At 33.1% G+C, this 16,239-nt stretch overlaps 1 protein-coding gene and 1 long non-coding RNA gene across 2 annotated transcripts in view; one reads left to right on the plus strand and one right to left on the minus strand.

Annotated features, from left to right (window-relative positions):
• Positions 1 to 16,239, plus strand: part of Sdc (Syndecan) — a 323,379-nt gene that overhangs the window by 88,057 nt on the left and 219,083 nt on the right. The window lies entirely within an intron of this gene.
• On the minus strand, positions 11,187 to 14,726 carry LOC148228889 (uncharacterized). Its single transcript, XR_015811741.1, has 2 exons — positions 14,430 to 14,726; positions 11,187 to 14,347 (listed from the first exon to the last, which is right to left on the minus strand). It is a non-coding gene; the product is annotated as an uncharacterized LOC148228889 (long non-coding RNA).

Genomic DNA, 16,239 nt, shown 5'->3' on the forward strand with positions numbered 1-16,239 from the left:
GAATGCCTACCTTTTTGTCTTCTGTGTGAGAAATCCTTTACCAATGAAACGAGGTCGTCTTGAAGTACATTTGAAGGCGAAATCTTAAAGAAAAATTTGGAAAACGAACAACATTAACAAATCTATTTTGTGCAGAAACTGCAAGTATTGATCGTTTTCTTGAGGCTAGTTACCAAATTTCATTTTCATTTCAAATTTGATTGAAAACGTTGAAATCCAACTTGTTGAAAAGCTGAAAAAAAGAAAATTTTCACTACAAATTGATGAATCAACTTTGAGAGACAGTGAAGCCGTGTTGCTAGCTTACGTAAGATATATTGATAAAATTTGCAGAAGAAATGGTATTCTGCAAATCATTAGAAAGCACCACTACCTCCAAAGATATATTTAATAAGCTAAAAGAATATTTAGATGTTAAAAATATACCAATGAAAAATATAATATCTTGTGCTGCAGATGGTGCCCCCAATATGATGGGAAAGAAAAATGGCTGCTTAAAATTAATGAAAGACGAGAATCCAGATATGACTGTGGTGCATTGTGTTATTCACAGGGAAAACTTGGTGGCTAAATACATTTCACCTGTTCTAAATGAGGTACTAAATTCCGTTATAAAGTGTATCAATATGATTCAAACTAGTGCTAAATCTGAGCGTCTCTTCAAGTTATTTTGTGAAGAACAAAATGTGGAACACGTAAGACTGTTACTTCACACTGAAGTAAGATGGCTCTCAAAAGGAAATTCCTCAAAAAGATTTATGGAATTATTCGATACCCTTTGTGATTTTTTAAGCAACCGATCTGATATGAAGTTTTTGATGACGGTCGACAGTAAAGCATTTGTAAGCTATTTAACTGATATATTTGAAAAATTAAATATTTTAAATAGCCAACTTCAAGGATCGGAGAAAACACTTGTCGATGCAAAAGCAAAGATATTTGCATTTACCACTTTTATCGAATTATCTAAAAAAAAATATTTTTAACAACAATTTTGAAAATTTTTACTGGCTCCAAAAATGTGAAGTGACTGATAATGCTAAACGTGTTATTTTGGACCATCTGCAAACTTTATCAACTGATTTTAAAGAACGATTTGCTGATTTAAAAGAGATACATTTTCCAGCTTGGTTGACACAACCAATGCTGGTAGATATTTCAAAGGAAAATTTGTATGAAGAAGAACTTTCGGAAATGCAAAATGATGATTCGATTACAAATTTATTCAATATAAAAGAAATAATGGCATGGATGTGCGAAGAAACTAACACAAAATATCCTAATATTACTTTGCATGCTAGAAATGTATTATTACCCTTTCCATCATCTTATTTAGTGGAATGTGGTTTCAGCGCCATAAGCGATTTACTCAATAAAAAAAGACATCGATTGAATATTACAAATAGAGGGGACTTAAGACTGAAATTAACCAAGTTAGATTCAGACATAAAATTTTTTTGTAGCAAGCGTAAGTTAATTTAATAATTTAATAATAGATTAGGCATTACCATTTTATTTTATTTTACTTACATTTTTAATTTGTATTTTGTAATTATTTCAATTATAATATACGTTTTGAAAATTTACCTACTGTTTTATTAAAAAAGATGCCGGTGGGGCATATGACTTTTGAAAAGACTACGGTGGGGCATGGCATAAATAAGGCTGGGAAACACTGCCTTAAATAGTCATAATAATTTAATTAAATAGTCATAAAAGTGAGCCAATCTGTACTATTTTTAACATTGTCATGTTTTTAAAATATTTTAAATCAGTTCAAAATATCTAATAATACAAGTCTTACACAGCGCGACGTCAAAATAAAAATCAAAACTCTCCCCCTAGACCCCTAGCTGGGACAGCATTTTGATTAATGGTCAACTCTCTTACCGTTTCGAGACTGCGAAAGTCCGACGAAAATAAATTTGATAAATCTAGCGTGCAAAGATAGAGGACGCGGAGTGGCAATCTGGATATTGCGGTGGAAAATACAATTTTTCGCTTTTGCGTCGTAATTTTTATTGCTTCAAAGAGATATCGGGTCGCTTATTTTTTATTCTTCGCGTGCGATATGTTTTTTACAGTCACGGCGAGAGAGCATTGTAAATTTTCATCCCCTTTTATCCCCCGTAATAGCCGGCGAGGCAATTTGACCGCTCGTAGCAATTCGCACTCGCATGCAGTCGCCGTAAGAGTTGCGTTATTATTTATTGTGTGTGTATGTGTATTTTGAACCGGCGTCATGTTTTTCTTTATTTTCTGTCTTCGCCACAGTCGGGCTTGTTGCTAAAGGCGATCAACGGCAGCTTCTGGCAAAAAAGCTTTTCGCGGGTGGAGCAGATCCTCCGGCGAGAGTGCTCGCCGCGCTGAGCTTTTAATTTTTTCTATGCCGCACACACTGCTCTCTTTTCTGCGGTTATTATTCGCTCTTTCGCCAATTGCACGCCACTTAACTTCCTATCAGATTTGAACTACGTAATCGTTTCACTTTACCATGTGTTTTGTACGTGGGCGTCGACGCTCTCGTTGTGTGTTATTCAAATTATGATGTGTGCGAACTTTAAAAGACGGCTGTATGTAATAGTTGGCGAAGTTTGTTTGGTGCTATGTCAAATTAATGTGTTTAAGGGACCCTTGAATATACATTTCATAGTGTGATTTTTGCAAATGTCTACACTAAAAATAGTAAATTGCTCCAGTTGCTAAAATTACCGCCAGTCAACCGGCATAAACTTCGTATCCTTTCCCAATGTGTACTTAGTTTGTGTCAAATCTTCCGTAAGCTCAATGCCGGACCCCGCGCTTACCCGGCTTAATAAAATAGCCGAACGAGTTTTTCCATTAATCCTTCAGGTTGCAAACAAAAAGCCGTGTACTAGTATAGTTGCCACCCGATAAGCGCTTCAAAGCAGATTAATACGTTTCGGATATGAAAGCTTCTATTGTTTTTAATCGCTTTGTCGTTGTTTTTTCCCCTCTTTTTTTTTCTCGCGAGCTTTCTTTCTCGCTCTCTAAGCTCATAACGAGCTCAAAAGAATATAATCGCGGAACGGAACTGCTTCTTTGCGTTTCCGTTGCATGGTGACTTTTACTCAAGGGGGTAAAACTTCCACTGCGAGCTATTTTATCTTCGCTTAGCTTGTGTCGCATTTTTCCTGAATAACACGGTGGAATAATAATATAATGTTTGCATGACGAGTGAGCACATTTATGTTGTTATAACCGTTTATATCCCTATTTAACTTATTGAGTACTTTTACTTTTCTTTTACGTTTATAAAAATCTCAATTTTTTCCCTCAACTTTAAAAAACATTTATACGACGAATTTTGGCACAAAACATTGCTATATTCAGATTCGATTTCGCGAAGATATTCTTGAAACTGACCATACTTCAATGAATTTACCAGGACTGTTATTTAATTTATCATTTGAACAACCCTAGAATAAAAATGATATTTTATATACAATGGAGGGATTAAATCGGCAGGTCTCGAACGTTCAAAAAGCTTTTAGCCAAATGTACTCACATAAATATAAATAGTACGCTATTAAGTCGTAAACGTCGGCGGGTACCTGACGCAAAAACAAATGCTTAGTCCGATGTACAATAGATTGGTATCCAACAAAAAACTGCTTTAGTTAAAATCATAAATACCAGTGTGGATTTTTTTATTTGGCGAGCGCTATTGTACAGGCTGTGCCATAAGTTTTTGCGCTTTTTAAATCTTTTGTGCAAAGGAGTTTGGTTCTTGGAAATTTAGTCCCAATGGATCGCTTCATACTCATTCTGCGTAAAATAGTTTTACAAAAACAACGATTCTTATGTGATTGTTCGGTGCATGTTTCACGCTAATTACTGATTACATAATGTAAAGCATTGTCCTACTGTTAATTTAATTAAATCGTGGCTATATAAATAATAAGAAAACCGGGCGGCAACGCAGTGAGAGAAGCGAAGAGAATTTCGCGTAAGCATTTTGCTGCTATAGTGATACCAATATCAACTTTGAGTCGAATTTTGGAACTGGATTTGAAACTACACCCATATAAAAACCAATTAGTGCAACTGGTGGTGCAAAAAATGTTCTCTAATAAATGCCATGCCCCCCCTCCCAGCACGTTGTGTCATAGCGTTTCAAAACCTAGGTGCCAGATTTGAGGAATGCCAGCGGTGGGATGGTGGACATTTAAACATTATTTTTAAAACATGATTTTTCAGCGAAATAAACATCATACGACTTGTAGTTTTTTTTTGTTAAAGTACAAAAAATTATGGCTCCTCTGTATGGCCTCATGACCTGATGTCACAAAACCTATTGTTAGAAAGTAAACTGACTAAAACAAATCTTAATACGCCTTTGATCCTTTGTAATTAATTGGTAGTTGCATCCAAAAGGGACGAAAACAAAATCGCTTTATGGATTAGCAATGGATATGTATACAGTTATGCGGATAACCAATGACCATATCCCCTGAAACTTTCATCTAAAACGTTCACTTCGAAAACATAACTTAACCAGCTTGTACTCGCTCAATTTCAGCAAAAGCTACCGCTTCTCTCTTCGCATCTCCAGGTCCAGTTACGGCGACCATAATTCAGAGCTAAAAAATATACAAGTAATAAGTTTTTTAATTGCATTGAGCGATGAAATATCGTTTATTAGTCTTACCACAGTTTGATGTATGTAAGAAGCGATAAAAAAAATGGTCTCTGGATAGATTTCTTAAACTGCGGCAGTTAGTCACTCTTTGATGTAGTCACCATCCGTAAAGGGTTTTATTTTTTTCGTAATTATAATATGTATAAGATATTTTCTTGTGAAATGTTTTTTTCGAGTTGTCAGATTTACCTTTAGTAATTATAACTTAACTTAAATTATTCAATTTCGCTGTTTTTTGTTAAGTTGATATAGAATCACGACAAAATAATCATAGGATTATCTTTTATTTAAATTAAAAAATACAAATCTTCCCATTTACTTTGGAACTTTCTTCTAAATACGATGAATATTTGATCTGATTATTAATAAACGTTAAAGAATAATAAAATTAATTATTGATACGATCAAATAAATTAAAAGCTTTACTGTTTTAATTCGATTATTAACACGCACGTCTAAACATAATAGCAAGATACATATCGACGAATCACAAAGTACACTAACTCGCAAATGCATTTCTTGATTGTTTAAGCCGTCTCACTTTCACTCTAACCAAGACCCACAGAATATGTATGTATTTACGTGTTCTGTGCAAGTTTATGTAGCAAGTTCTACACTCATAAAATGTATTGTATTTACGTGCACTGATTTATTTTATGAATAAACTGTAAATTTCAAAAAGGCTTGAGAAAATCTTGTTAGACACAGATGCCATAAACCACGATAAAGCAAACTATGTTTACAGCTATACGGCTTTGTTAAAATTGACCCATATCATTTATGCTACATCAAATCAGTCTGTTCAATTGACATGTCTTCGCAGAGTTAAGCCATACATAGACTATCTATGCTTCGACGACTTGCACTGCGTGTATTCTAATTCAAGCAACAAGCACTGCGCCAACTTCAGCTGCATGATTGCGCTGAATTGGTCCAAATTGTATCCAATTGCTCTGAATTCGATGCAATACCTACGTTTTATTGTATGCAATTTCGATAGGAGCTCAGATCATCTGCAGCATTTGACTCCAAAACGTTTTTGCTGCACTCGTCCAATATATACAGTATATATATTATATACATATATAAATAGCATTGAATTGAATTCGCATTGCGATGCTCGGGTCTGATTATTAAAATTCGAGCAGCTCCAATGGCATTGATAGCTTTATGAATACACAAAGGATATGTGTACGTGTTTTGTATCTGAAGGTCAAGATCTCTCGTTGAGCCAATTTATCGGATTTGAAGGGTTGTATCGTATCTTATAATATATTTATTATCCGTGTTATTAATTTTTTTAAGAAATGCACACACACTTGGTTTTAAATTTGTTGTATTATCGCGTATATGGACGTAAAATTGCTGGCGGATTCCTCGAATCGAATTATTTAAGAAGGGAATAAAAAAAAACGCGAGACGTTTTCCATTATATTGTCTTCAATGAGCGTGTGTGAAAAATGGCTTTCTTCGATGTGATTTTCGACTTTTGAATCGTTGCTCAAAAGATTTAAAGTATAATTATACTTGAAATGTACATTGTATAGAAAGCAGTGACACACTAAGAAGTATGTGTAGTGATATTCGACACTGGTTTAGGATATATTGAGTCATTTTTCGCCATTTCGGGCTTGAAATTTAATAGTAGGAATTTAAATAGATTACAAAAACCAACACAGCTAATAAGATTAGTGAAAATTTAAGACCAACTGTGTCCAGTTGTACAGACGCGATACAAACGATCCTGCGCTACATTCCAGATAGATGGAGACTCGTTTCAGACACATTATCTCGTTGAAAATCTCTCAGACAACTTGGAAATCAATCTCTATTAGACGCGTCGACCCGTCGACGTTAAGTTAATTATCTCTTCACACTCCACACACACCCGCAGGACTCGAAAGCCGACAAAAGCCTCTAATCAGCCAATAATTATGATTCGATTAAACTTAACAAACTCGATTTAGGTTTATTTTTTCAATCCGGATTCGGACAAACGGCAGAGCGGCACGTTTCTAACGTCCGGAGAATTATTTCCAACGTAAACACAGCAACGTAAATATTATGCCTGATCCAAACCCAGCTTTGATTTTGGCCGAGATGTGTTGGCAGCTTCCAAACGGAGAACAAACGCAGCGTCGATTGATCTGCTTGCCATTAACTATTTGTTCGCGTAGGACCGTTCATAAAATATTTAAATTATCGTATTAACGTAGTATTTTACATAATTCATTTAAAGCCTGTGTTAAATATTTGGTCATAAATTGGACGAAGATCTCACCGATGCCACTTATTTTTCTTGTCGTAGATGAATCTTTTGGTTGTAATGTTTTTTTATTGTCAGTTTCCAGGTTTAAATTTAATGTGAAAGGTTTTGAGATATTATAATTAAATTTTCGATAACTCCAACTCAGACATAAAATAATTATTATTGCTCGTGTGAAGATCAATATTATCAGTGCCTTGACGGACCGTATGGTACTGAATGCTATATAATAATGCATAATTACACAAAAAAGTCTCTATTTATAACATAATGTTATTTACACAATTGTAAAAGAGTAGTTTTAAAATAACTATTTAGCGTTTATCGCCAAAACATATATTTAAGATTGAAATAGCGACTAGTAACCCTGGGGCGCGGGCTCGATCCACGGCAGCAGACTCGATTTTTATTTATAGAAGCACATTGTTATTAAAAAAATTAGCCTAATATAAATTATATTATTCACAATAATTTTTAATTATATAAATGTTACCGATTCTTATACTTTATCCGGTGGTTAATACTTGTAGGTATTCATTATAAAATAAATAACATTATTAATAACAAATGTACGGTAATAATTTTCTCCGCCTCATCTAAATTTATTCCGTAGCTCAAGTTGAGATTTGCAGTTATGTAGAACATTAATTTTCTTTACAATGGTCTGGTGACTGCAAGGTAATCCAATATTATCAACCTTTTTAACGAAAACCAACCCTCGATGTATTGTTTGTTTATTTATTTAGCTAATATAGCAATAATTGTATATATACTAAACAAAATATAAACAAAACCTACATATAAATATGAACATAAACAAAAGACAAAAAAGTTTATTTATTTAGCTAATATAGCAATAATTGTATATATACTAAACAAAATATAAACAAAACCTACATATAAATATGAACATAAACAAAAGAAAAAAAAGATTATAATTTATAAGGTATTTTAGGACCAACTTGTTTGGTTGATTCGCATCATTGTTAGATGTCAACACAATAAGCCGCCGCGGCTCTGTCGTTATTCCCGCTTCGTTCGTCGCTTTCAATATGCTTCATATCGCTCGCCGCTCGCACCTAACCTGTCGAACAATTTTGGTGCGAGTGAGATATTTTATATATATGATATATTTATGAAATAAATAATTTATTGTCCATTTATATTTATAAATATTATATTTTTTCAATTCACACGATCGTCCTATATTTTTATTCTGACAGTATTGTATTTTATTCTAACCATTTCATATTTATTCTGACCCTGAATAATATAATTGTGACAGTTCATTGTTTTAATTCTGACCGTCCTATATTTGTATTTTAACCATTTGATATATATTCTAACCTTGAATAATATAATTATGACCAGGCTTTTAATAGAATTCTGACCAATAAATTAGTTGCCTTTTGAAAGCTCTCTTGAAATTAAATAAAATTGCTCTAATGATTTTTTCAAGCGTTATCTTGTTGGAATTGGATTATTGCATGACTTGTTGCTGAAAACATAAGTATTGTCATAATTTTTTATGTAACGTAGCAGTTTCACAGGAAGCGTATTATGGAATAGAATAAATGTATTCTTGAATAATTTTTGATAACTTTTGGATCAACTCTTATGCTCTCTTAGCTTGTACTAATCAATAATAATGAATAATTAAAATCAAGCAAGCTAAATGTAGCTAATGTGATAACGTTTCATATATGTATATATATAAACAAATAATAATAATAGTGCGCATTTATCATGATTAACAAGGTTTCTTCTCTCACTAAAATTGTCTTTTGAGACTGAAGAGATAAATCCCGTTGTCTGACTGACGTCCCCGAAGAATTCGCCGGTAATAAAATGTGACAATGCATTTTCGCTCGACGAAGAGAATACTCGATGGGTTGTCATATAAAGTCTTTCGCTGTTGTCCCGAGGGTAGGCGAGAAATAATTTGCAATACAAGTCCCGCGAATGTGTCCGGAAAAACATATTGACATTTATAATATCACACGGGGAAAAGTGGGAAAACAGTTGAAACGCCTTGTTTGCCCGACGTAAATACAAACTGTACGTTGTTGTAAATACGTGTTTTATAGAAACGTGATTTGGGCGATTTCGTTGCGTATTGATCGATGCGGTGGTAGATTTCTCCGAGAAATACCTTCGCCGAACCAACAATGGCTTTTAATCGAATGATTGATTGTGACAGTTTCGCCGTGATTGACGTGGGAAAATTGTTTCTTATTATTTACTTTTTTCTAATAATAAACATAATGAATATCGAAATCGAATTTGAAATTGAACGCTCCCGAGATTCGGATATTTCATATTTATTTGCACGAATATACTTTTTAAATTTTATGTATTATACATACATACAATCAAGACTAAATTCAGTCGAACGTTTTAAATAATTACCCAAGGAATTACATCAGTTTCGCATTAGCGTAACTTGATTACGACCCTCTTCACCCGGACACTAACGACTGCTAATTGTAAATAGTCTTAATTGATAATGGAAAATCTCTTGAAGTAATTTTAATTAAAATGTTGTCAATTCAAAGGCCCCTGTAAACATATTGTATTTGGAACTTCGTCCGAGACAGAAAAGAAATTTGTACCAAAGTTAACGTAAATTATTAATGTGTATTTAAAAGCGAGACAAATGTAAGCTTTGAATTAATTCTGTTTTTACTGTATGCTATGTAATTTAATTTATTTAAAATATATTTATAATGACATATTAAATGATATTTTGTAATTCGTCATGGCAATTGAAGTTCGTTTGTATTCGGGTGGATTTAGACTATTTAGAGACTTAGACAATTTTGATGGATAAATAACATATTAATTTTGAGATCTTTTCATAAATATTCAGTCAATACTTAGATAAGCCGTTTCCATCAGGTACACGTAAATAAGATAATGAATCACTCTCGAAAGAGCAACTGTAATAAATATACGAAGCGTTAAGGAACGAGTCCAAATAATTGAATGCTATATTCTATAATATATTATGTTATAGGGAAAAATTAGTTAATGTTACTTTCCTTCAAAAATAAAATTATTGACATATACTAAAATAAATATTTAATGTGCATTAAATAAAATACGATTATATAAATAAACCACATCTCAATCACATAAATGTTTTCAGAAAAAATATGTCGCATTTTAAATGAACAGATTTACAATTTTCAATTTACACCAATCTGAAAATCGTAGCTGATAACAAAATAATGAGTAATATAGGAATATATTTCATTGGAATAAATTGGCGAGTGGTGCTCTGGTCCATGGTAAAAAAATTTAGTAGGCATCCAGAAGCTTTCGATCAAAGACGATGATTTTAGACTTTTTTTTATTACCAATTAATAAAAATAATGTCAATACTGGTATTGACTGTTTTTATCTCGGTAATACTGGTATTGAAAATTACATTATTATTGCAATCACTACTTTTACATTAATTGCCTGATTATACACTGATTTGCAATTTTTTTAATTACACGTAAAATTTTTTGTTGCGTTTACGAGTAAGAATAATTTTGAATCATATATTCTCACTGCTCTGAATTGTTTTTCGCTATGTTATTTCTGGTTTTTAACGGTGGAGTATTAGAGTTTTTATATTTAAACGATTTTGTGATTTTGTATGAGGAATATCATCTAAATTTTTTTTAAGTTTACGCGACTACATGTCGGTTTTTTATTATTATTTTAACGCTTATGTCGTAATTTATTTTTTTGGCTTTGGTTTCTCATTTTATTTTATAATTCAATGTATTTAATAACCTGCTGTAGGTTTACGAGTAGTATTTTTTATTATTATTTAATTACGGATGTAAAATAATCAATATTGTAGTGATATTCATACATACGCGCCAAGAGACACGGCACACGCGCGTCCCGCGAGCGGTACTTCCGTACCTAGCAGCCGTCGAGAAGTATGCCCGTATTCTTCCGATTCCTAAGATATGGTTTACTCGCTCGACGGTGTATAAAACCAACACCACCTAGATAGAAGGCCGGACAGCAGCGCGCGTGACGTCATTGGGTGTAGGGATACTCGGCGCGGCAAACGTACTAGAGAATCTACGCGCTTTTACGATTTCGGTATTTTTAATAGCCTTTTTAGAATAAAAATAATTCTTAAATTTAATAAAATCAAGGTTTCATTTATGATTTTTATTACTAGTTTTGAAAATTATCAGAACATTTTTTAAAAATAGGTCAATAAAAAAAATATAATTAAAACAAAGTACATTTAAGGAATGTCCGAAAATTCTAGTTTATTTGTATGTTAATGAAAAAACTTTTTCACTGTTTATTTGATAAGAGTTTACATATTCAATTACATAAAACATATAACAAATTTTAGTACATGGTCTTAACATAAATTTCATTCTTATAGTTCAAGATAATTTGTTTATAAATATAACTTTTCTCCATTTCACTTATAAAACTTGAATTTTATTTGACATATAACAGCTTTCTCTCGAATCGCTACTTCAATCTATTGTTGTTTTGATCTGGAAAAGTGAATACATTAAGTCAATCATTGCCATATTTATACATACAAATTAATATTTGAATACATATCTTTTTTGCAGCTCAGCTGATCTCTTTTAAAGTAAGTTGACATATGTCTAATTAAAATTAATTGGTATGATACAAAACAAAACCCAACATATTTACAAAATAAAAAAATCTTAAAACTAACTACCCGAGGTGAGTGTTTCTAATTTTCTCCTTTTCTTTCCATCAGAATTAATCGATATTATGTTATTTTTCTTTTTCATATAATTGTTTAAAAATATATTTGTAGATGTTTTTATTAATAGCCTTAAAATATTAAAATCGGTATGCTTCAATGATGGACAATAAAATTCCGATAGAAAGAAATCATGTTCTTCGACTGTATTTAACGTTAAACATATTACTAATTCCCTCTGAGCTTTACATTTTAAAAACTTATTTTCATGATTAGTGCTAATTAATTTGTTTATTGTAATGTAATTTAGCATAATTACATTTACTAAATCAGAGTGCGGATACAATAAACCGCCTCTATCAACATTTTTAATAAAATTGAAATTTTCTTCTAAATTAGCAAAATTTAAATGTTTGTCTAAAACTAAAAACTTTTTACAAATATCACACTTAACTCTTTTTAGTACTACTCTTGCACAATAGCCTGCTAAATATGTAAATATAGGTAACTGTGGTTGAATCATATTAAAATCCTCTTCAGTATAAATTAAATCGAAGTCTGTTGTTTCTGACATAAAATTAGTTGATTCTACGTTAGGTTCATTATCAATTTCTATACTATTTTCTAAATTAATATTTCCAAATTTTTCAGACGTTAACGTTAATGGCAATAAATTTTGGATTCTAATTTTGGATTCAACTTCAAACACTTGTCTTATTGTAATTAAATATTGAGAACCTGCCATCGTCCTATATTTACCAAAACGGGCTTCAAGATTGTCTGTCTGAATTTTGCCTGGAAGCAAATACTTGAAATTTAATTCTGCCTTGCAATATTCACTTAATTGTAAAAGCCCGTGTGTCGTGTGGGAAATTGCATCGTGCGTTTCTCTGGTTAGTTTATTACATTTTACATTTAATCCTTTCCAAAAATCTAACCATATTAGAAATTTTTCTAAAAATTTTGAATTTTCTTCGGCAGGTACGAGAGGATTTTGAAGAGGATTTCTAAATCTGTCACCTTTGTGCAGTGTTTTTACATTTACTATTTCCCACCAAGTTTTTATTAATCTAATAAATTCAGCAGTAGATCGGTGGTTAGATAAATTATGCTGCTGACCTATTTCTAACAGTCCCTGTATAACATTGTCGTTAAATATATTTAATACTAATTTTACATTTTGTTTTTCAAAGCAACTAGGTGAGAGAGATTTTAAATTTAATGTGTGAGCATATTTGACAAGTTGATTATTTTCCATTTGATACAATTTTTTCACATTTAAAAAGGAAGCTACAGATAAAGTATCATCGTTTACATTTTCAAAAGATGGAAACTTAATCGACTGATCGGTATCTTTCTGATTAATCCAATTATTTCGTATACATTTCAATACGTGAACAGAATCTAAAATATAAAACAAAGGTGCATTATCTTTGCAAGGATGTTTGTAAACTATACTGACTTGAGGAGGTGAAGCAAAATAAGACATCGCTTTACGATTTATAGAATTATTGTCACTTACGACACAGACTACATTAAATCCTATATTCTGTAGACCGACTACAATTCTCTTAATGAAGTTAAATAATTCCATTGCTTTCATCGTTTTTACAGGTAAAATATGCACAACTTCTTTAAACGAAGAAAGCAAACTTTGTAACATAAATACATGAGCAGATTTAGCTGCTTCTTCAGTGTTATAAGCCATACCTACAATATTTCCCCCTTTATAATCAAAATATGGCTTAATATAAATTTCGTCAATCATTAAACTAACAACTTTATCACTATCTTTTAAAAAATGAAACTTTTGTTTAATATAAGTTAAAAAATTTGCCTCATTTTGTTCAATCTGAGGATCGGTATTATATTTTAAACAAATTTTATGAACTGTAGTCGGATGAGGTAAAATCATATAATCAAAGCTTCTGATGTATCTATATGCGTGGGGAGATATTGAGAACAAAATGCTACAAAATATTACAAAATCAGGTGAATATCTATAACGATTTTTTTTACAATTGAAAAGTTTTACTTGCTCACTTAAAAAATCGATATATTTCCTCTTATCTTCATCTATTAATGTACGAGTCGATGCTAACGTATCGAGGATCAATTGAATATTGTCATCGACGGAACTCTCGTTTACATTTTGGTGAGAAGATTTAAAAGTATTTAATGTTTCAATTACATCATTAATATTTTGAAACGCTAATGGGATTTGTTTATTATTTAAGCGAGTTAGTTGGGTTTTGTTTTTATATAATGTTAATTTTAAGTCTTGGCTAAATACGGCAGAGAGCGTAATGACGGGGGCTGGAACGTCTTCTATTAAAATAAATTTTACCAGGCCGTTTTTCTTGACTATGGTCCACTCCTCGTCGACATTATGGCTATCTAGACAAACAATAAATTGATTAAAATTGGAAAATACTCTATTACTATCATATTTAGCTTTGGAACGATAGCTGTTGGCAATTGCAGCTTCTATATTGGAATTGTCGATACGCGTGCGTCTCTCTTCTGCACTCTCTCTGGTCGAAGTAGAAGCCGAAGCAGATAGATAATCTGGACAATTGGGTAGCTTCGTCGGAACTGCTGATTCTTTCAATGCTTTTTTGTCCAAGGGAACGCTCAGATGACGTCCGGTTCTTTCGTCATAATATTCACTATTTCGTCTGAAATCCGTTTCGGTAAAGTGGCGCTCGCATACCTATGTTATGTTATGATCCATTATATTGTAGGTTAGGTGTGTGTATCGATCATCATATTATATGTGTAAAAACAATACGTACCCTAGAATGTCGAGTAGGAGCAAAATGTGCTCGATGAATCGCCCGGATCCATTTGTTTTTAGTCGCTTCATCTCGAGGAAATTTGTAGACGCTGACTTTGGGGCCGTTCTTGTAGTTTCCGTTGCAATTTGGGACACAACACGTATAAACCATGGTTGCAAATACACCAAATAACACTGAATAACACACGACGACACGGATAAATGGTTAACTGCGATATTTAACCGATTTTTGGTAAATAAACACGCGCACGTGAATCTGACGCGTCGCGCGCCAACGGACGGTTTAGTTCTGGCCGCCGCCGACCGTCGCGCTCTATACCGTTGGACCGTGACGTCACGGCTATGGGAAAATCCTACGCGACGGCCTTATAATACAGAATGGTGTTGATAAAACGCGGCACAAAACCGGATTAAACACACTCGATGCCACTGCGCCTCGACGCTCGGACTACTACTTCGCTCCTCTTACGCTTCGCCACCTGTTTGAATATCACCTCCAGCTCATGCGCTGAAAAACAAGTACCGACGCAGTCGAATATCTATTATAGAAGCGACTACGTACGACGAATATCGACGTCAAATTCTCTTATTTTTTTAATACATTCAGACCCTCCTGCCTTCCTGATAATTGGTAAAGCTTCATTACCAACTCGAAACATTTATTCCGTTTTTGGATTCCGATTCAGTATTTTGGCCGAACTATGTATAAAATATCTCTGTCCACTACACCGTATCATACCATGACCGTTATATGAGCGTATCGTTACGAAGAAAACGCTGCGAACATTACCAACGCCCACAGCGGTTGGTGTAGTGGACGTTGTTTTATACTAATTCATACAAAGAATATTTTTTTGCATGAGTCGATACGGTTACGGTCATATATGATACGGTGTAGTGGCCAGTATGCATAAAATGGAATTTTCTTTAAATTTCCATTATGTTTTCGTTCCGCATGAAGGTAATTAAGACATCGGTATGTTTTTTTCATCCTCACGCAACATATGCATATTATATTCCTAATTTATTATGCGATCCATATTATGCACACGAACTTGGTGATGTACATACATTTGTCGTAATATATGAGGATACAAGGGAGGCTGTGTGAAGCACATTATTCTTTCGGACAATGTCTTCCGTGAAAAATGCGTCCGATTTGGAAATCCGACCGCGTCGTTCCGTTTTGCCAGGTACACGACCCGTTTTGCGGGCCCCACAAAAAAGAGAAATAAAACCCGTTCTGAAACCAAATCGTCTCTTGATTCCGCCCAGTGAACCATAACATCGTTACCCCACTTTTTATTGGTCGTTATTGCGCAATGTTGCTACGCCGTTGTCGTTATGCGCGAATGTCCCATCTATCATCCGCATGTGATAAATTTCACGTCAAAACCACTTTTGCTACGATGATAACGCGTCTGATAATTGGTCGGTTCAATTGCATTACCATAATGCACTCGGTGGTGATTAGTTCCGATGGTCCGGTTCGCAAATAATTGATATACGTGTGGAAAATTCTCATAATATATTATGCGAAGGCTCTATGTTATGAAATTCCTCGTTAAAAATGTTTTTCTTTTCGTTTATGATGTGCTTAACCAACCAATGCTCGGAATTGAAAATTTAACGTACCGAAACACTTGATTATTTCCGAAATCTTGCTATATTTTATGAAAATGAAAAGGAGGCTATTATTTTGAATTCCGCGAACATTAGCCGTGTTTCGATTTGTCGAATTTTATTCTTACACTAATAGCACTAATAATTTTTTTGTAGTTTAATAATAATATGTTGTATTTATTGCA

The sequence above is a fragment of the Plectrocnemia conspersa genome, unplaced genomic scaffold (assembly GCF_051122295.1).
Source record: "Plectrocnemia conspersa isolate PC_06_02 unplaced genomic scaffold, ASM5112229v1 ptg000012l, whole genome shotgun sequence".
Taxonomy (NCBI): Eukaryota; Metazoa; Arthropoda; class Insecta; order Trichoptera; family Polycentropodidae; genus Plectrocnemia; species Plectrocnemia conspersa.